This window comes from Balaenoptera ricei, chromosome 3, assembly GCF_028023285.1.
Source record: "Balaenoptera ricei isolate mBalRic1 chromosome 3, mBalRic1.hap2, whole genome shotgun sequence".
Classification (NCBI taxonomy): Eukaryota; Metazoa; Chordata; class Mammalia; order Artiodactyla; family Balaenopteridae; genus Balaenoptera; species Balaenoptera ricei.
The window spans coordinates 120462069-120483602 of record NC_082641.1 but is presented as its reverse complement, the minus strand read 5'-3'; the positions used below and the strand labels follow the sequence as shown (position 1 = coordinate 120483602).

At 40.3% G+C, this 21534-nt stretch overlaps 1 protein-coding gene across 6 annotated transcripts in view; it reads right to left on the bottom strand.

Moving 5' to 3' along the window:
* The window catches only part of ARHGAP26 (Rho GTPase activating protein 26), a 472664-nt gene that overhangs the window by 147997 nt on the left and 303133 nt on the right, over window positions 1–21534 (bottom strand). The gene's annotated exons all lie outside the window — the stretch shown is intronic.

The window sequence follows — 21534 nt, the reverse complement described above, 5'->3', positions numbered from 1 at the left end:
CCTAAGACTATACTTTCAGGGATCACTTCTATAGTTCGTTACTGTAGAATAAACAGGACCTGCCAAGGCTGCAGTGAGGACAGTGAGAAGGGCAGGTGCTGGGGTATCTCTATGTCAGATCTCCGGGTGGTTCAACATCAGCTGGTCCATCAGCCTATGAAGAGATTCGCCCCTTTGGTTCTTTTCTCTTCCCTGATACTCTAGGCCTCCATTTCACCACCTCCACTCCAACCTCCATAGCCTAGCTAACTTCTGCTTAAATCTTTAACAGTTCAGGTTAGATGGTAGCATACTGGCTCCCACACACTGAACACATTCAAAGAACTGAGAGCACTGCCTGGGACACAAGACATGCCACGTGCAGTATTCTGTATCTATATGAACCTACTGCTCCAAATGAAAACTATGTCAGGCAGATAAACCGATTCAGTCACTGTGGAGAATGATTTGGCAATATCTAAAAAAAGCAAAGCTGCATATATGCCTTTACTTCCAGTGCTAGGTATACATCATGTCAAAACTCACACATGTGCAAAAGGATGTCTGCAAAGATGTTCACTGCAGCACTGCTTACAATGGTAAAAAATGAGAAACAATTCTAAGTGTCTATCAGTAGGGGAAGGGATAAATAAATGTGTCATTTTTACACAGCATTTACAGGACTGAACTAGCATTTATCTCAAAAAGATAAAACTGAGTGAAAAACACATGAAAAATGAGAGTACACTCTGATACCATTTACGGACAGTATGATACATACACACACACACACATACCAGATGGTTGTATGTGGACACAAAAAATCAATTTTAAGTATGAAAACAGAGTTCAAAAGGATACACATTAAAATTCATGTTAACTTTCCACTGGAGGGCAAAGGGAATGAAACTGGGGAGGACCCCAAAGAGGATTTCAGTGTTAACATGAGAGAGGGAGAGAGAACAAATAAGAAAAATGTTAACTGTCACATCAATATATATACATGTCTAAATATACACATGAAAAATTACAGCAAAACATACCAAATATATATTACAAATATATACATTTTGCTCTATTTTTTTTCAAAAAAAAAAAAAAGGAAGAGAAGAGGGAGAGAGGGCATGCTTTAGGAAATCAGAAGGATTCCTTCATTTGTCTTAGGAAACTTGAAAAAGCTCTGTGTATGTCAAAGGCTGATAGAAGGTGATAGGAAAGAGAAAAGAGTTTTTAAAAAATGAAGTTAAGGGCTTCCCCGGTGGCGCAGTGGTTGAGAATCTGCCTGCTAATGCAGGGGACACGGGTTTGAGCCCTGGTCTGGGAGGATCCCACATGCCACGGACTGACTGGGCCCGTGAGCCACAACTACTGAGCCTGCGCGTCTGGAGCCTGTGCTCCGCAACAAGAGAGGCCGTGATAGTGAGAGGCCCGTGCACCGCGATGAAGAGTGGCCCCCGCTTGCCGCAACTAGAGAAAGCCCTCTCACAGAAACGAAGACCCAACACAGCCATAAATAAATGAATAAATAAATAAATTAAAAAAACACCATTAAAAAGAAATGAAGTTAAGAATAACTTTTATAAATGCCATGTGTAATCAATACTGTCCTTAGTAGTAGTTCCCAGACTTTAGTGTAGATGGAAATCACTTGGGAGTTTATTAAAAATAGAAGTCCGTAACCTCCCTACCCCAGCCCCCAACATTATGAATCAGGAAATCGTGAATGGAGCCCAGTAATCTCCTTTTCATTAAGAAAAAAATATATATCCTTAGTACCATAAAGCCTTTTAGTACTGAGAAACATTTAAAAATAAAGAAGTAAATGAAAACTGCAATTTTAATGTAAAAGCCTATTCCCCTTTGCCTGTAAGTAGATAGCTAATAGTGGCTCTCAAAAGAAAATTTTATATTTTGATGATGATAACCTAAAGTCATTCTATACAATGTTTATTTACATAGCTCTATAAAATGTTGATCCTGTAACAGGACAATAATTACATTGTACAATGTACAATTGAAATGTTAAAGGCACACTCATTAAAATTATGAAAACTCGTTGTTCTAGGTAACAATTAACTTTAGTGGAACAATTCCAGTGTTTTCATTAAAGAATTTGAAAAAGAATACATACATGTGGGACTTCCCTGGTGGTCCAGTGGCTAAGACTCCTCACTCCCAATGCAGGGGGCCCAGGTTTCATCCCTGGTCAGGGAACTAGATCCTACATGCCAAAACTAAAAGATCCCACATGCTGAAACTAAAGATTCTGCATGCCACAACTAAAGAAAAAAAAAAATTCCCATGTGCTACAACTAAGACCTGGAGCAGCTCCCCCCCAATAAGATACATGTATGTGTATAACTGAATCACTGTGTACACCTGAAACTAACATAACATTGTTAATCAACTATCCTCCAATATAAAATTAAAATTACAAAAAAAAACTAAATAAAAGTCACCAATGTAGAACAACACAGCTTTAAGCTATCAAGACTCTGTTATCTATTACCTACTGATGACCTCCTCTTTTCCTGCTTTCCCAAGCAGAGTTAGGGCACCCCCTCAGGGTTCCCATAGCCCTTACCTCACACCTGGCACTAGTGCACAGATCTATGTTGTAGTTTACCTGTGGTCATATCCATGCTCCCCTCTAGGTTGTGAGTTCCTCCTAACAGGGAAGGCATCATGCTCTCTTTGCTACAGTGTCTAGCATAGTGCCTGGCAAGCTGTAGGCGCTCAACAAATAGCTCTTGAATGAGTTAGCATGTCTGAACAGGTCTTAGACTTGAAGACATCCAATGAAAAAGGAGGCTCCAGCACAGAGTTGGCAGACCTGTTCTCTAAAGAACCAGACGGTAAATATTTCGGGCTTTGAGGGCCATATGGTTTCTCTTGCAACTTCTCAACCAGCCAGTGTAACTCGGAGGCTGCCAGAGACAATACACAAATAAAGAAATGTGCCTCTGTTCCAATACAACTTTGTGAACACTGAAATTTGAATTTCCTATAATTTTCATGTGTCCTGAACTGTTTTTCTTCTTTTGACTATTTCCAACTATTGAGAACTGTACACAACCATTCTGAGCTTGTGGGCCGCACAAAAACCAGCAGCAGGGTTTTCCAACCCCAGCTCTAGCAGATCTGGGCGTATAGATAGGAGGAAGAAGCTCAAGATACTAGATAGGCTGGAATAGACTGAGTCTAAGAAGAGAAGAAAGGGGTCTATGTTGAATGAAAAGCCAGTGGACCCTCACAGTACCTAAAAATGGGACAAAAAGATACAATACAGAAACAAAAAACAATGCAGTTTTTTTGCTGCTGTTCTTTTATTTTAAACCAGTTCTACTATAACAGTCAAGCTCACATTCAATGAACTAATGGCTAAGGAAGTCAGAAAAAAAAATTGGTATAGTTAAAAGTCATTAGGGAGACTAGTTGGGAAAAAAACAGAAGCTTTTCAGGTTAAAGTTTTACCCCTATCTCAAGCATTGCTAAGATATATTCTCCTTTCTCTCTGATGCCCATTCTCAGGTAGAAATGCAAATGAGCAGGGAAGTGGACAAAAGATGGGGAGCAAGAGCAGACAAAAGGGATTCTGTCTCAGAATGCCCAAGCATTGACTGTCCTGTCCTGTTTTACCAAGTCTTGTGCATAAAATCATAGATGTCTTCAAAGTTAAAAGAGGCTCAGAATCAAAGAATCTGCTCCATCCATTAAAAATAATTATAACTTTGTAAATAGCACACATAGTCATTTTATAAAAATTCAAAAATAAAGAAGGCAAGAGAAGAAAACATAAGCACCTACAGAAAACAACAGTTAAGATATTGCTGGCTATCCTTCTAGACTCTGTTTTCCTTAACTGCACTGTGTGTATGTATATCTGTGTGTGTGTGTGTGTGTGTGTGTGTGTGCTTTCTTTTTTAATGCAAAAATAATCCTCTTTATTTTGTAGATGGAGAAACCTGAGCCCTGGTATACTTGCTCAAGATCATGAATAAAATGAGTTTGTAAAAACTCAAGATCTGTACCTTTTACCTGTTGGGCCAGTGCTTTCTCATACCACCTCCTAATAGAAATAAATCATCAGCATCTTGGATAAGTTAGTGCCTTGTTAGCACAGGTGCTGAATAAATTAATACATGGTGGCATGAATGATGCCAACTGGGCTGTCCTGTTTATCTCAGCTAAGCTCTGTCCAAGCCAGCTTTATCACAGAAGCTGCTAATTATCGGTAACACCAGAGAACACAGTTTTTAACATGCTGCCAAATCCCAAAGAGCACAGGGATACAAGGACAGCCTCCTTTAATAGGAACTGACATAGAGCTTAGAATCTTTGCTACTGAAAGTGCTTCACTTTGGAATATTCTTTTGGTTTTACTTTAAAATGAGGCACAATTCTGGGTCTTTTGTAGGTTAGTTTATCCAGCATTCATTTCTGGATTCTCCCCATGCCATAAGGGGGGGCATTACAAAGAACAGAAAGCCTCATGACATTTGCATTAGGTTTGCCTTACATTTCAACTGAGTAAAATCAGACTTAACCATGAATAAAACAATTCCTGATAGGTCTATTCATGTCAAGAATCATAACACCTTACATACTCCAGGTCTAGCTGTTCTGCCAGGGTGGCCTGTGTGCCCTGGGATCCCGCCCAAGTCCATGCCCACTCCAGTGCCAACCAGCCTGCCAAACCCACCCAGCACAGGCAGTCTGCAAAGGAAACACTCCTACACAAGGCCATGCCTTTAGGACTGGGAGAGGTAGCTGTTTTGCCTAACTCTTAGAAACAAACACAGAAAGAAAGAAAAAAAAACTAGAAGCAGAAGGATATGTTCCAAATGAAAGAACAAGATAAAACCCCAGGAGGAAAAAAAAACTTACTTAAATGGAGATAAGTAATTTACCAGACACAGAGTTCAAAGTGATGGTTATTAAAATGCTCACTGAATGCAGGAGAAGAATGGAAGAACACAGAAATTCAAGAATGCATTAGAAAATATAAGATAGAACAAATCACAGCTGAAGAATACAATAACTGAAATGAATCAGCAGATTAGATGATACAGAAGAACACATCAGCAATCTGGAAGACAAAATAGTGGAAATCACCCAATCAGAATGACAAAAAGAAAAAAGAATTTTGAAAAATGAGGATTGTTTAAGGGACATCAGTGAGAACATCAAGTGTACTAACATTTACGTTATAGGGGTCCCAGAAAGAGAAAAGAGAGAAAAAGAAGCAGAAAACTTATTTCAAGAAATAATGGCTAAAAACTTCCTTAACCTGGGGGAAAGAAATAGGTATCCAGGTCCAGGTCCAGAGAGTCCCAAACAAGATAAACCAAAAAAGATCCACACCAAGACATATCATAATTTAAATGGTAAAAGTTAAAAACTGAATTTTTAAAAGCAGCAAAAGAAAAACAACTAGTCACATACAAGGGAACCCCCCACCCCCAATAAGGCTATCAGCTGATTTTTTAGCAGAAACTTTACAAGCCAGAAGGGAGTGCTAAAAGGAGAAAATTTACAACCAAGAATACTCTACACAGTAAGGATATCATTCAGAATTGAGGGGAGATAAAGAGTTTCCTAGACAAGCAAAATCTAAAGGAGTTTACCGCTACTAAACTGGTTTCACAAGAAATGTTGAAGGGTCTTCTTTAAGTGGCAAAGAAAAGGTCATAACTAGAAATTTTTTAAAAATGAAAGAAAAAGAATCTCACTGGTCAAGGCAAATATATAGTAAATGCAGTGGATCAGGCACTTAAAAAGCAAGTATGAATGTTAAAAGACAAAAGCAGTAAAGTCAACTGTAAATACGATAAGTAGTTGAGGAATACACAAAATTAAAATATGACATAAAAAACAAAACATGGAGAGGGGAGGAAATATTTACTGCTTTTAGAATGTGTTCAAACTTAAGCAACTCTTAGCTTCAAATAAATTGTTACATCTATATAGGTCGATATATATGAACTTCATGGTGACTACAGACCAAAACCTACAAGAGCTACCAAAAAATAAAAGAACAAAACCTAAATATAATGCAAAAGAAAATGATCAAACCACAAGGGAAGAGACTAAGAAAAGAAATGAACACAGAAGAACTACAAAAACAACCAGAAAACAATTAACAAACTGGCAATAAGTATATACTTATCAATAATCACTTTAAAAATCAAAGGACTAAATGCTCCAATCAAAAGACATAGGGTGGCTGAATGAAGACCCATCTATGTGCTACCTAAAAGAGACTCACTTCAGATCTAAAGACAGACTGAAAGTTAAGGGATGGAAAAACATATTCCATGCAAATGGAAACAAACAGAAAAAGCTGGGGTAGTAATACTCACATCAGACAAAACAGACTTTAAAAGACAGTATACAACAAAAGATAAAGGCATTACATAATGATAAAGGGGTCAACCCAAGAGGATGATATAACATTCATAAATATTTATGCACTCAACATAGGAGCACCTAAATACATAAAGCAAATATTAACAGAAACAGAGGAAGAAACTGACAGTAACACAATAATAGTAGGAGACTTTAATACTCCATTTACATCACTGGATAGATCATTTAGACAGAAGATCGATAAGGAAACATTGGCTTTGAATGACACATTAATCCAAATTGACTTCACACATATATACAGAATATTCCACTCCAAAAGAGCAGAATACACATTTTTTTTTCAAGTGCACATGGAACATTCTCCAGGATAGATCACATGTTAGGCCACAGAACAAGTCTCAGTAAATTTAAGAAAACTGAAATCATATCAAGCATCTTTTCAACCACAGTGGTAGGAAACTAGAAATTCATTACAAGAAGAAAACTAACACATGGAGACTAAACAACATGCTGCTAGACAACCAATAGGTCAACAAAGAAATCAAAGAGAAAATTAAAAAATACCTGGAGACAAATGAAAATGGAAACAACTTTCCAAAATCTATGGGACAGGAAAAGCAGTTCTAAGAGAGAAGTTCATAGTGATCCAGGCCTACCTCAAGAAACAAGAAAAATCTCAAATAACCTAACTTTACACCTAAAAGAACTATAAAAGAACAAACAAAACCCAAAGTTATCAGAAGGAAGGAAATAATAAAGATGAAAGCAGAAATAAATGAAATAAAAACTAAAAAACCAATAGAAAAGGTCAATAAAAGTAAGAGCTGGTTTTTGAAAAGATTTTTTTAAAATGACAAAATGTTAGCCAGACTCATGGGAGGGTGAGGGGGAGAACCAAATAAATAAAATCAGAAATCAAAGAGAACTTAAAACTGATACCAAAGAATAATAACCTTACTAAAACAACTATATGCCAACAAATCAGACAACTAGAAGAAATGGTTAAATTCCTAGAAACATTCTATCTCCCAAGACTGAATCAGGAAGAAACAGAAAATCTGAACAGACCAATCACTAGCAATCAGTCATCAAAAAACACCCACGAAACAAAAGTCCAGGACCAGACAGCTTCACAGGTAAACTCTACCAAACAGACAGCTTCACAGGTAAACTCTACCAAATATTTAGAAGAGTTAATATCTATTCTTCTCAAACTATTCCAAACAATAGATGAGAAAGGAATGCTTCTGAACTCATTCTACAACACCAGCATTACCATGATACTAAAACCAGACAAAGACAGTACAAAAACGAAGAATTACAGGCCAATATCCCTGATGCACATAGATGCAAAAATCCTCAACAAAATACTAGCAAACTGAATTCAACAATACATTAAGAACATCATACATCATGACCAAGTTGGATTTAACCCAAGCACGCAAGGATGATTTAACAACCACAAATCAATCAACGTGATACATGACATTAACAAGATAAAGGACAAAAATCATATGATCATCTCAGTAGATTCAGAAAAGGTATTTGACAAAATCCAACATGCATTTATGATAAAAACTCTCAACAAAGTGGGTATAGAGGGAATGTACCTCAACATAATAAAGGTCATATATGACAAACCCACAGCTAACATCATACTCAACAGTGAAAAGCTGAAATCTTTTCCTCTAAGATCAGGAATAAGACAAGGATGCCCACTCTTCCCACTTTTAGTCAATGTAGTATTGGAAGTCCTAGCCACAGCAATCAGACAAGAAAAAAAAAAAAAAAAAAGAAGACACACAAATTAGAAAGGAAGAAGTAAAATAGTCACTGTTTGCAGATGACAAGATACTATATATAAAAAACCCTAGACTCCACCAAAAAGCTTTTAGAATTAGTAAGTGAATTTAGTAAAGTTGCAGGATACAATATTACAGAAATCTACAGTGTTGCTATATACTAATAATGATCTATCAGAAAGAGAAATTAAGACCTGTACTCTGAAAAGTGTAAGACATTGATAAAAGAAATTGAAGATGACGCAAATAAATGGAAAGATATTCCACGCTCATGGAATGGAAGAATTAAAATTGTTAAAGTGTCCATACTACCCAAAAAACTTACCTATTCAATCCCTATCAAAATACTCATGGCATTTTTCACAGAACTAGAACATATAATCCTAAAATTTGTATGGAACCACAAAAGACCCCAAATAGGCAAAGCAATCTTGAGAAAGAAGAAGGCTGGAGGTATTACACTCCCTGATTCCAAACTATACTATACAAAGCTATAGTAATCAAACAGTATGGTACTGGAACAAAAGCAGACACATAGCTCAATGGAACAGAATACAGAGCCCAGAAATAAACCCATGCTTATACGGTCAATTAATTTACAACAAAAGAGGCAAGAATATACAATGGGGGAAAGACAGTCTCTTCATTGAATGTTGCTAGGAAAACTGGACAGCTACATGCAAAAGAATAAAACTAGTCCACTTTCTTAGACCATATACAAAAACAAAACAAAACACAAAAACAAAAACAAAAAAACCTCAAAACGGATTAAAGACTTAAATGTAAGACCTGAAACCATAAAACTCCTAGAAGAAAACATAGGCAGTAAGCTCTTTGACATCGGTCTTAGCAATACTTTTTTAGGTCTGTCTCTTTGGGTAAGGGTAACAAAACCAAAACTAAACAAATGGGACTACATCAAACTAAAAAGCTTTTGCACAGCAAAGAAAACCTTCAACAAAATGAAAAGGCAACCTACTAAACAGCAGAAGATATGTGCAAACGATATGTCTGATAAGGGATTAATATCCAAAATATATAAAGAATTCATACAACTCAAGATCGAAAACCAAAAAATCTGATTAAAATATGGGCAGAGGACCTGAATAGACATTTTTCCGAAGAAGACATACAGATAGCCAACAGGCACATGAAAAGATGCTCAACATCACTAATCATCAAGGAAATGCAAATCAAAACCACAATGATATATCACCTCACACCTATGAGAATGGCTATTATCAAAACTATAAGAAACAAGTGTTGGTGATGATGGAGAGAAAAGGGAATCCTTGTGAACTGTTGTAGGGAATGTAAGTTGGTACAACCACTACAGAAAATAGTATGAAGGTTCCTCAAAAAACAGAACTACCATATGATCCAGCAATTCTACTTCTGGGTATTTAGCCAAAGACAACAAAAACACTAATTTGAAAAGATATATGCATCTCAATGTTCACTGCAGCGTTATTTACAATAGACAAGATATGGAAGTAACCTAAGTGCTCAATGGTGGATGAATGGATAAAGAAGATATGATACATACACACACACTGGAATTTTTACTCAACCATAAAAAATAATGAAATCTTTCCCATTTGTGACAACATGGATGGACCTAGAGGGTATTACGCTAAGTGAAATACGTCAGACAGAAAGACAAATACTCCAATTTTTCCTTGGATTGCCCCTCTCCCATTAGATGTGGTCCTACCAAGAATGTCAGCTGAGTACCCCGCTACCGCCTCGCCACAGAATTGAGTGCATTACCCAAGGGAGGCCATTATTCTCTCTTCATTAGTAACGTTAACCTGTAGTGGAATCATAAGAAGACAAAGGTGTTCAGAGGTGAGACATTCAAAAGGTAGTGCTCCAGGGCCACCCATTAGTTCCCTGGATATTTTCCACCCTTTATTTCCTTCATTATTCGACAAATATTTATGGAGAGTGCCTCTTGCTACGTGCAAAGCTTTGCTGCAGGCAGTGTACAGACAGACAAATTTTCCTCCTCACAGAGCTTACATTTCAGTGAGAAGAAAACAATAAATACATAAGTCAAATATACAGTATATTAGATGGTGATACATGCTATGGAAAAAAATTAAGCAATGCTTGTGGGTAGGGAGCACCGGGGCTGGAGGTTGCAATCCTAGAGCAAGACCTCACTGGGGAGAGAGAGGAGAGAAAGTGGGCAGAGCAGGTCTAAGGATCAAAGGACCGAATAAATCCTGGGGCACAGAAAATGAGACTGAAAAGGAGCAGCCAAGGAGGTAGGGGAAAAAAACAGGAGAGTATGATGACCTGGAAACCAAGTGAAGAACGTATTTCAAGGAGGAGAGAGTGCGAAACTGTGTTAAATCCTTCAGAACCATCAGGGAAGGGAAGTTGAAACTGACTTAGCATCACCAACAGGAGGCATTTCAGTGGAGCAGTAGGTATAAAAGTCCGAGTGGTGGGACTTCCCTGGTGGTGCAGTGGTTAAGGATCCACCTGCCAATGCAGGGGACATGGGTTCGATCCCTGGTCTGGGAAGATCCCACATGCCGTGAAGCAACTGGGCCCGTGCACCACAACTGCTGAGCCTGCGCTCTAGACCCCATGAGCCACAACTACTGAGCCCGTGTGCCTGGAGCCCGTGCTTCGTAACAAGAGAAGCCACCACAATGAGAGGCCCATGCACCGGAGCAAAGAGCGGCCCCCGCTTGCTGCAACTAGAGAAAGCTCACGCGCAGCAACGAAGACCCAGTGCAGCCAAAAAAAAAAGCCCAAATGGTGTACGTTCAGAGAGGATTTGGACATGGTGACACAGACAACTATTTAAGACATTCTGCTGAGAAGAGCACAGAGAAAAGGGATGGTATCTAGAAAGGGATGCAAGATCTAGAAAGGATTTTTGTTTCGTTGTTGTTGTTCTCCATTTGTAAAGGATCACAGAAATTATAAGTGCTGATGAGAAAGATTCAGCAGAAACTACAAAGTCAATGATGTAAGGAGACCGAGGGGAAAACTATTGGAGCCAAATCCTGCTGGATGCAATCGGGGATCAGCTCTAGTGCCCCAGTGATGGGACTGCCTTTAGGTAGAAGCACTGAGTGTTCTTCTATCACCCATGGAGAGAAGACAGGAACATGGGCGCAGGTGTGATGGCTTGTGGACGTTCTCCTGTCACATCTATTTTCTCAGTGAAACAGGAAGCAAAATCTGAGACTATCATCTAGAAGAGAAGAGTGAATGGTGTAGGGACATGCAGTAGGATGTGAGGCACATAAGGGCCCTTGAGGTTGCATTCCAATGTCTGATGGTTCAACTCTGCTTTCAATTACTCCAAGAAGACTGTCAGTAAATTCCCTTCTTTTTTAAAAATTAGCCACAGTTGACGTCTGTTTCTTACAACCGAAGACCTAATACACCAATTCTTCCTTGGGGCCTTAGGGTTACCCGATTTTCTCACTGAAATCCTGACTTTAATGAAACAGTGATTCTGTTCTATCAAATCCTATGCACCTCCAAGTGAACAGGAAGAGTCTTGCAGTAAACCAACAAGCCAGACGTGTTGGGTTCCTCTACCACCTTGCACAGAACCAAGAAATAATGATTTATACTTACAATACTAAAGTGGAAACACTAAATCAGCATGCTAAACTGCTTAAAGAAAAGCATTTCAATACATGTGAGAAAGCAGAAAAGACAGATACCAAAATTCAAATCGCCTTAACATTTCTTCAAACCCCCTTTTTGAGTTAAACTGCCAAAGTGTCTACCAAGACAGAATGAAGACAAATACATGTACAACTCTTCTTAGAGTGTAGATTAATCCTTCATTACAGATTTCAGTGACTCAGGGAGGGAGACCCACATGAAGACTACACTAAGGGGTAAACCGGAGGCAAAGAGAACCGTTCTCACACTGGATGAGACTCTATAATCTGGGAATGGCATCTGAAAGGCAGTCACACTGAGTAAGAAAGAAGACAAGTCAGACTCTTCCACAAAGAGAAACATTTCAAAGATCACAAAGATGAGTGGAAATTTCCAGACCATGCAGACTAAGATGACTCTTCATGATAAAAACGTGTCGTTCCTCCTCCAGGAAATTAAGAGTTATTAAATTGCAGCAAAGACAGCTGCTTCTGAGATGAAATCAGCCTTGCGACACCAAGAAGCAGGAGGGTGAGGGTGAGAAGCTGCTGACCTCCCGTGGAAATCAGCACCACACAGCTTGTTTCAAACAGGTGCACCACTCCACAGGGCATGTGACTCATGAAAAGCTCCGAATACTCACAGGGAACTGTAAGGCTTGGTGTAAGGTGTGACCTGAAAGCAGATATCAATGGCTTTCTCCCAGCTGACCCAATGCTGGCTCACCCTTTGCTACGAAGACTGAGATAGATGCTCAGCCCTTTGGCCCAAACACACACAAACTGCCAAGAAAACAAAAGCAAAGCAAAAGTAAACATATGCACACATGCAAATCTCCCAAGTGGGTAAGAGCCATGTGTGCTATGTTTTCGGCATTCAGCCCTAAGGGTTTAGCTTGCCAAGAACAGAACTGTGAAGAAAGCCCCGTCCCTTCAGTAAGAATGCCTTGTTTTGGTTTAATTGTTAGAACAATTTCTCCATCTTCCCACACCTTCAGGTACAGCTCCATGACCCTCCTTCCTCCATCCCCTGATTTCTCTGAAAGCCTACATTATACTGCTTGCCAGATGCTCTCCTAAGAGATTTAGGTGGATGAATTAACTTAATCCTCACAATGACTCTAAGAGGGTAGGTGCTATTGTTGTCTTTAGGTTTCCCAGAAAGAAGAGTCTGAGGTGAAGGCTTATATGACACTATTCTATTCTACTAGGGGGTTCTCAGGAGGAATGAGGCAGAGAACCTAACCCCTACCTGCTTCAAGCACCAATACCTGCTCCATCTCTTGGGACCATCTTCTGAGAGGCTACCTAATGACTGCTATTCAGTATGCCCAGCTCTCACCTCCCATTAGTCAAAGTTTTATTTTTTTAATACTCCTTTGTTATTTTTAGTACTCCTTTGCTTCCAGGTTGTACACGTGTGGACGGCACTTTGTGTCATGTCTCCCTTGGGTGGGAGGTAAGAGGCAGGAGGCACATGGTAAGGGCATGAGGCTACAAGCTATCAGGCTGCACCTGCGTGAAATGAGTTGGAGGCTACACAACTGGTCACCACACTGGTGGCTGAAATACGTACAGGAGAAGCCAAGAGAATCTGATGTGCTAATTTAAATGTTTCTAATACAATTATTATATATCCTTATTCAGATGAGGAAACTCAGGCATAAAGAACTGAAGTACTTCACACAGGTTTCAGAAGAGACGAGCAAAACTAGGCAGTCTGGCTCCAGAATGTTCTCTTTATCACTGAACTCTCAAGCACCTACAGATGAACTGCAATTACCCTGAAGTCTGCCAGCTGCCTCGCTGCAGCTGCCACATTTGAGCTACAATAGTTGTGAGTTGGTTGGAAATCCAGTCAGTGTAAGAAAATAAATATCACAGATAATGCTCACCATGCAATGCAAAGAGGATATGGCAAGAGAGGGCTTCAGTGCTCAAAAAAGTGCAAGTGAATCAGTTAGTCACTGACACTCCACCAAAGAGAGACATTTAATGAAACCACCCCCATGGCCAACACATAAGAAATCTGGCTCATAAGAGCAGAAATAAATGAAAGAGAGACTAAAAAAGACAAAGAAAAGATCGATGAAACTAAGAACTGGTTTTTAAAAAGATAAACAGAACAGACAAACCTTTAGCTAGACTCACCAAGAAAAAAAGAGAGAGGACTCAAAATCAGAAAAGGAAGAGAGGAAGAGAGGGAGGGAAGTGGGGAGGGAAGGAGCAGGGGAGGGAAGGAGGGACGGAAAGAAATCTGGCTCTGATAAGGGTTGGCAAAGAGGAAACAAAGTCGTGTCCATGCTTGTTAATACTCTAACGTCTATAAGACCCTGAAGTAAAAGGGGGCAGCCACTAAGAGAGGAAAACATAGCATCCTCTCCTTTGCTCCTCCCTGAATTTGAAAGGGAACTCTATAGGTGACTCCATGGGTTCAGAAAAGGAAGTATCAGAGGTGTATCAAAAACCAGGAAAGTCACTGAAAAAATTCACCCAAACAGAAGCAGAACAAATCATAACAAACAAGAGACCCAAATCAAAGGGGTTCTAAGACTGCTGAGTGTTCACAGCTTGAAGCCGAGCATTTCCCCTTTCACGATGGGCATTTCTTGTGATGTGAAAGATTTAGTTCCTTGAATTCAGGAATTTTGTTTTTTTTTTAAAGCAAAAAATTTAAACTGAACTTGTGTCTTTCCTTCTCCTAACCCTGAAGGCTGGAAGGCCACAAAAGAGAGAAATTCCTGGGTTGAAAGTAAGTGAAAGTCTGGCAAGTAGGCTGAATAAGGGTTGAGCTCTGATTTCTTCTGCATTTCCATTCATTTAAAGTGCTAAGTTGCCTGTTTGCTTTAAAATATGTGCTTGTCCTCTTTGCAGTGTCCCTTTAAATAGATTTTCCTTTGGCTCTGCCAAAAATAGCTAGAGAAGGTCCTTTGAGAATCCCATTCTTAGTCTTAAAAAAATACACTCTTCTCCCTGCTCCATACACATAAACAGGCCTGGAAGCAGTATCTCTCACTTCTTCCAGGGATCTCCAATCTATCAAAAATAATAAATCTTTCAGGAAGAAAACAGAGCTGGTCAGGGAAATAATTCTCCCAGCCCATTTCTGTTTGTTCATTATGTGATCACCAAATATCAAGTCCCTTTTCTGGGATCAGCAGACAGATAGGTCAAGGGCTGAACATCCTAATGTCTACCCCATGGCCAGGCACTAGGGACTACTAGGAACTAGGCAAACTGAAGAAGGTATGCCCAGGGGGATAGGGTGTGGCCCTCACTTACTTCCAGCCAATTGCTAGCAAGGAGATCTGAATTTTTCCAAGTAAAATGACCCCTGTTAAAAATGTTGGAAACCTGTCCAAATTTTAAAAACAGTAATGTGGGGGACAACAATACCAAATCGAGCACATGTGTGGGCTGCTCTGGCTAGAGACCCTTGTTTGCAACCTCTAGGTAAGACACAAAGATAAAGGAAGACAGACTGCCTGTCCCCCGGGAGCTTATGACCTAGTAGGAGTGAGAAGATACATACCTTGTAAACTGTCCCACAGGTGGAATGTGATACACGTTGAAAGACAGGAATAAGCAAAGGCTATGGGAGTTCAGGAAAGCAAGAGGGTACCTGAGGCAGAAAGGATTCTTGTAGGCAGTGGCATTGGAGCTGAGGCTAAAGAATGAAGTAGACTTTGGCAGGCAGAAGGTGGGGAGGGGCCATTCCAAACAGGGAAAAAAAAAGAGAGGGAGCGGGGAAGAGGATAGTTGAGAGATGGTTACGAGATGCTTCATGCTTCTACCCAACAAATACTCATGCGCATCCACTGTGCACCATGCAGTACGGATGCAGTGTGATCTTGAGGGACACAGACGAGGCTGCAAAGTCTGAAAGGGCCCAGTCCAGAAAAGGTCCTGTGGAGGCCATATCCAGAGTTTTGTCTTAAGGGCAAGGGGAAAGCTGCCTTTGACGTTTTTTTAAGCAGGGGAATCACAAGTTGGGATTCGCAGTGTTCCAAGTTCCCCAGCTACAGAGCATGCATTCTGCGGCCTGGCAGGGAGCCAGAGCTCCACCAGCTAGAGCAAGCCAGCAAGAGGCCTTTGCAAACAGTCTGGGGAAGAGATGATGACAGCTCGGACTAGGGACGTAGTGATGGACACGGAGGAAAGTGGACAGATTCAAAAGACAGTGAGGGGTTAAAATCACCAGAACTATCGGTTCAGGATAGGAGTCAGTGAGGCAGAAGCCAAATGGACCTGGAGAATGTGGTCAACGTGGCTCTGGGGGGCTATCAGGCCACAACACCCGTGGCCCGGCAGCCAAGCAATTCTGTGCCGGCAGCCGTGGGTGTCTAGTGGTTACTAGAGAAAAGAAAGGTTCCGAAGCCAGGGTGTATGGCTGAGGGAAGGCTGCCAGAGAAGTTCACCGGAGCTTTCCATCTTAGAAAGACATCATCTCAAAAGTACTGTTTTCTTTTAAATGTGCTTTGTAAAATTCCACGGCTATTTTGTTTGGACTAGTCTTGATGGCAAGGAAATAAGAAGCGCTTCTCGTATGTTCAGCAGCTCTCCAGTAAGCTAAATCTTATCGTCTAGACTTGGGATGGAGGAAGAAGGAATAGTAGAGTATCTATAAGATATATGTTAATGCCAAGTAGTCACTTCCTTTTATTTTGACCCTTTCTTGAGAACTTTAAGGGATGGCTAGTTAACTACCAGGGCCCATCCTCCTTGGTGCCAAAGCCTAGCAATGATTTTTTTTTTTTTTTTAATAACCACAGGCATCTTTACATGAACCCAATTCACTCTGCATCTAGAACATTAAGGAAATGTGAATATGTCCTTCCTGACTTGCAGAGATGCCTGGAAGTACTCAAACTCCAGTCACGGGAAGGAGAAAACAGCCAAGCCACTGGATGTTCAACCGTGGATAACTTACAGCAGTGGAGTCTACATATTATTTTGATAAGGTCTCACTTGTATGCCAAGCATTTGCCCCACAATATTCCTTCCTGATCCTTGTCATCTATAGAATTTTGTCCTTTAGGGAAAGTCACACGTAACAGATTACCCAAATAAACATTAAGCAATTGGGTAATGAAAAGAACAACAGAGAGTCGGCAAGTGGCAATCGGACTAAAGTTGATTTTGCCCTCTTCATTTCTCTCTCTCACCCTCCATCCCCACAAATCTTGGTATTTCAGGGTATATGTGCCCACATGGCAGGTGTATTCATCTCCCCTCCCAAATTGGCCTTCTTGTCCCACATGTCCTGATCGAGTTAGCACACCATGCAAAGATCATTCAAGAGACTTAATACTCTTTGTTAAATGTTATTTTACCTGGATTACTTGCAGTAGGCACTATGGGTTGCCTATTCAGAGCCCTGCTTTTATGTGGGTATCCATGCCTCCCACAAATGACCCAGGTAAATCCTGTTTGGGGTAAAAAATCACAGTGGTCCCATTCCCTTTGCTAGTGAATGCTTCAAACCAATGAGATGTGACAGGAAGTCTATTGGAGAACTTCTGGGAAAGGTATCATCACATCTCTTAAAAAGAGACTCAGAGAAGAAATACAGTTACCCCTGAACCATACTTCTACACAGTTGCAAATCCTAATATAACTTTATATTGGCCCTCCATATCCATGGTTCCGCATCCATGGATTCAACCATATTGCATTATGCATATAAACAGTGCATATTTAGTGAAAAAAAAAATCCATGTATAAGTGGACCCCCACAGTGCAAACCCATGCTGCTCAGGGATCAACTGTAATACCTTTCTGCCCTGGACAACCGCTCATGTGCAGTGATGCAACACAACATCTTATGATCCTGAAAGGAGCTAGCCAACCCAGTGAAGCTGGCTGTGAGCAGGACCGTGGAAATAACACAAGTACTTCATGAGCCAAGAAATTAACCAACCCTCAGGACTGATTTTGTGTAATGACACAACAGATTCCCTTATTGTTTAAGCCACTATGAATAGGATTTTCTGTTTCTTGCAGCCCGAAGCATCTAAAATGATACAATTCTTCTTTGGAGAAGCAAGAAAAGGGCTCTGGCTTCCTGAAAACACCCAGGCAACAAAGGAGTAGTTGCTTCAAAAAAGAAAAGAGACTAAGATTTATTTCTCAGTAAGTGTTTCGGGAAAACCAGCTGTGAAAAGGTATTGTTATTAGCCATTCCGGATGTATGAAGAGCTCTTTGAAATCCTCCCATGCAGCATAAACACTGTAATAAAGTTCCAATGAGCCACTGTGAATGGTATGTGTGGGGATATACAACATACTTGGAGCCATAATAGTATGCAAACATTGGGGAGCTACCATGAAATTAGTCTTCATTACTCATCTACTCTTATTTCCTTCTACAATTATAAGATTGGGAATTTTTTTCTTTTTTTTGCCACCTTTCCATCTGATGAAAGCACAGACTCACGTGATTAGAAGGGAAGTCACAAAACCAGGCTGAGAGATGTTGAATGATTTCCACAAGGTCCCAAAGCCAGCTGGGGGCAATTTTCTTTATTATTAAAAATGCTTTGTGTGTGATTTTAAAACAAAGTCATGTGCTGAACTCTCAATTTAATGAAAAGCGAATAATTGTAGAAACATGGGAAATCACAACCGATTTTTTTTAGTAATTTAATTATGCAAATAAAATCTCCTTTTTTGAACTCACTGCTTTGAGTTTCTTCTTCACTATTTCTAATAACCTCCTAAATTCCAATCCATTCCTCTCCATACCATTTCTCCCTCCTAGAAAATCCCTGCATATGGCCCATTCTCTAGGCCAGTGGTTCTCAAAAGACTGTTTGCCTGGGAAGTAAATTAAAAATGCAGAGTCCCAGGCAGAGTCCAATTCAGCAGATCAACGGGGGGGGGGGGGCAGCAATGTAAATGTCAATGTAAACAAGCACCCCAGGTGAGTGTAACCATCCTTTGAGGCACATGACTCCAGACTGTATACTAGATTCCAGGTTCCAAATAGAAAACGTCTAATTTTCATAGTAGATTTAAGCTGGGACAACAAAAATATGTGCAGAGTTGCCTATAATTTTTATGTTCCCTCTGAGGTCTGAAACAAATCCAAGAGCTCTGTGATTTGGATGTATCCTGGTAATCATTTGCGTGGAGGTCTGGAGTTTTTATCCTTTCCCCTCTGAATGCATTTCTACTTGGGATTAAATATAAAATGTCTTAACTCTTCCTCCACAGCTAAAGGAAATCAATTTTGTAAAGTGTTTCAAAAGAGTACTTTAAAAAATACACAAAATATCTTCTCTTTGAACCAGATGCCTGGGATGTACAGGGCAAACACAGTAAGTAATGAGAGAAGTAAACACCAGGTTTTCCAGCAGAACCAACCCTGAAACCAAAACTTAGGAAGGAAGCTGACCATTAAGTAAGTAGACCAGAGGAACAATAGCTCAGGCATATCCTTGGGTAAGTCTGAACCTGAGAAAACAGGAATGAAACAGACAAACCCCTTGTCCCAAGTTAACTTTCCCTTCCTGTTCGATTTTAAAATAGGACAGTGCTGTAAATGAGAATAGAGAGTTTACGCAGAATCTTAGAACTCCTCTGGGTGCCAAAACATTTTTTCAAACTGAAGTAAATACTCCTTACTGGATTCAGCAGTGCTCGTTTATACTCATCTCCTCCAGGACATTTTAAATCTAGAGGCTCCAGAGACCAAGAACACAGCATGCTGGTAACGGGAGTCTGTGTGTTCTACCATCATGACCAACTCACATTACAGCCATGAGGGCTTGTCTATATGTAGACTTCTTAATGATCACATGAACAAAGAAATGCCACTTAACCTCACAGAACCAAAGAAAATCACTGTTAAGTATCAAAGATAACACACAATGCTCCAGAAATGCTATAAAATAAATAACTCCAGCAACAAAATTGGTTTAAATTCTTTAGAAGGCAAAAAGTCAAGGCCACAGCTTTAACATGCACTTTCCAGCTGTACTTCTCCTTGGCTTAGGGACAAAGACTGGACTGAATGCGGTTGGGAGAGAAGAGGGTGGAACCAGAGGGAGAAAGTGAAGCATCCACCAGGAGATGAGCAGGTTCATTGGCCCAATACCCACCTTAAGGGTTTTGGATTTTTTTGTTTCTATTTCTTTTTCTTTAAGGATTCCTAACAATCCTCAGGGCATTTTAAAAATGGGAAGATTCAGTTCTGGCTTTACTGGATCACCAATGACTCTTGTTCTCTCTCAGTCCAATTAAGCTCTCATCACACTGCACAGCCTGAACAGCCCGACTGCCTTCAGCTGCTTCCTATCCCTTCTCTAGCGGCTCCCAGAAGGCATGGAGGCCTCCCTAAGACCCAGGGGCCATAAAACAGTCAGGAGCATCGCCACACATGCTTGGCTGGACGACGTACCTGGAACTTCCTCTGTTTTGGTGCAGGCCCTTCAAGTGTGCAACTAAGATCTAAGCCAGCTTTCCCGTTTCACAAATGCCTGACTGGGTTTGTGTGGAATAGGCACCACACCGTCATGTCAGAGCATCTGGAGTTACTTTTTAAAGCCCAGTTCCCATTATTTTAAACACATTCATCAGGATTCTTTGACATTTGGGGGGGGAGGTGCATATACTCCTTGAAAACTTGCATGTTCTCAGCTACACTTAATTGTTTCTAAACATGCAGTTCAGAGATGGCATGGCAAGAAAAACTATGTGACCTGGAATAGAGCAACCCTTTACTCAGCCTAACTGCTTCTCACCAGCATGCAAAACTCTTGTTCCTTCATCATTAAGACCTATGGAAATCTTTATGGTAACATCTATACTCTCTCTCCAAAATATCAAATGCTTGGTAGAAACATGAAAACAAATCATCATAATCTCCCTCGGCAGAGTATCAAATTATCCCAAAGACATGACTTAATGCCAGAACAAAGTATGGGTAAGAGCTGAAATTATAACGCGTCAGTTCCACAGCATGTAGAGTTCAACAATTTAGGTTAACTGTTATAGTCTGTCTTTTCTTATGCGCTAGTCTCCAATAAAGAACATCCATCAAAGTTAAGACAAAGTTAGAACATACACACATGCCTGATACAGCAAGGGGTATCAGCAAGGCCAATCCAAAGCAGCTCAGGCAACAGTAAATACACAAAAAAATCCAAACCATTCCAAGAGTATAAATATTCCTAGCAGGAAAATCAGGCCCCCACTGATTTTCTTTGATTCTCTCAGAGGGCAAATGGACATTTGCCAATTCCTCTATTCTTTATACTTCTTCAAAGGCTTTCATACACGTAACATTTAAAATCAATGACATTATAGAGAAGGGGGAGCCTACTACCCATATTTGACAGGTGAAGAAACTAAGGAATCGAGGGGTCAGTGACTTGTCCAGGGCTAGTTAAGTGGCTTGTTAAGAACAGAATCAACTCTAGAAGCCAGGCCTCTTTATTCCAAATCCAAGGTCTGTAAACTTGTAACATATTCCTGTTTGCTCTTAATCATCACAAGAACATGTAACTCCTGAAAAATCTGTTTGGTGATCTGGTATCACGGAGGACACACTCCTATTGGCCTTGATCATCACGAGAACACAAACCCCCCTGCAAACTCTGCCTGGTGGCCTGGTGGCATGGGCACCTCTCCAGCCTCCGCTGCAAAGCCCATCTGGCATGTGCTGCTGTTACCCACTGCAGTTAATATTTCCCACATTTCTTTCCTGAGCCTCCAGCATACCAGATGCAACAGTGGGAGGAGGA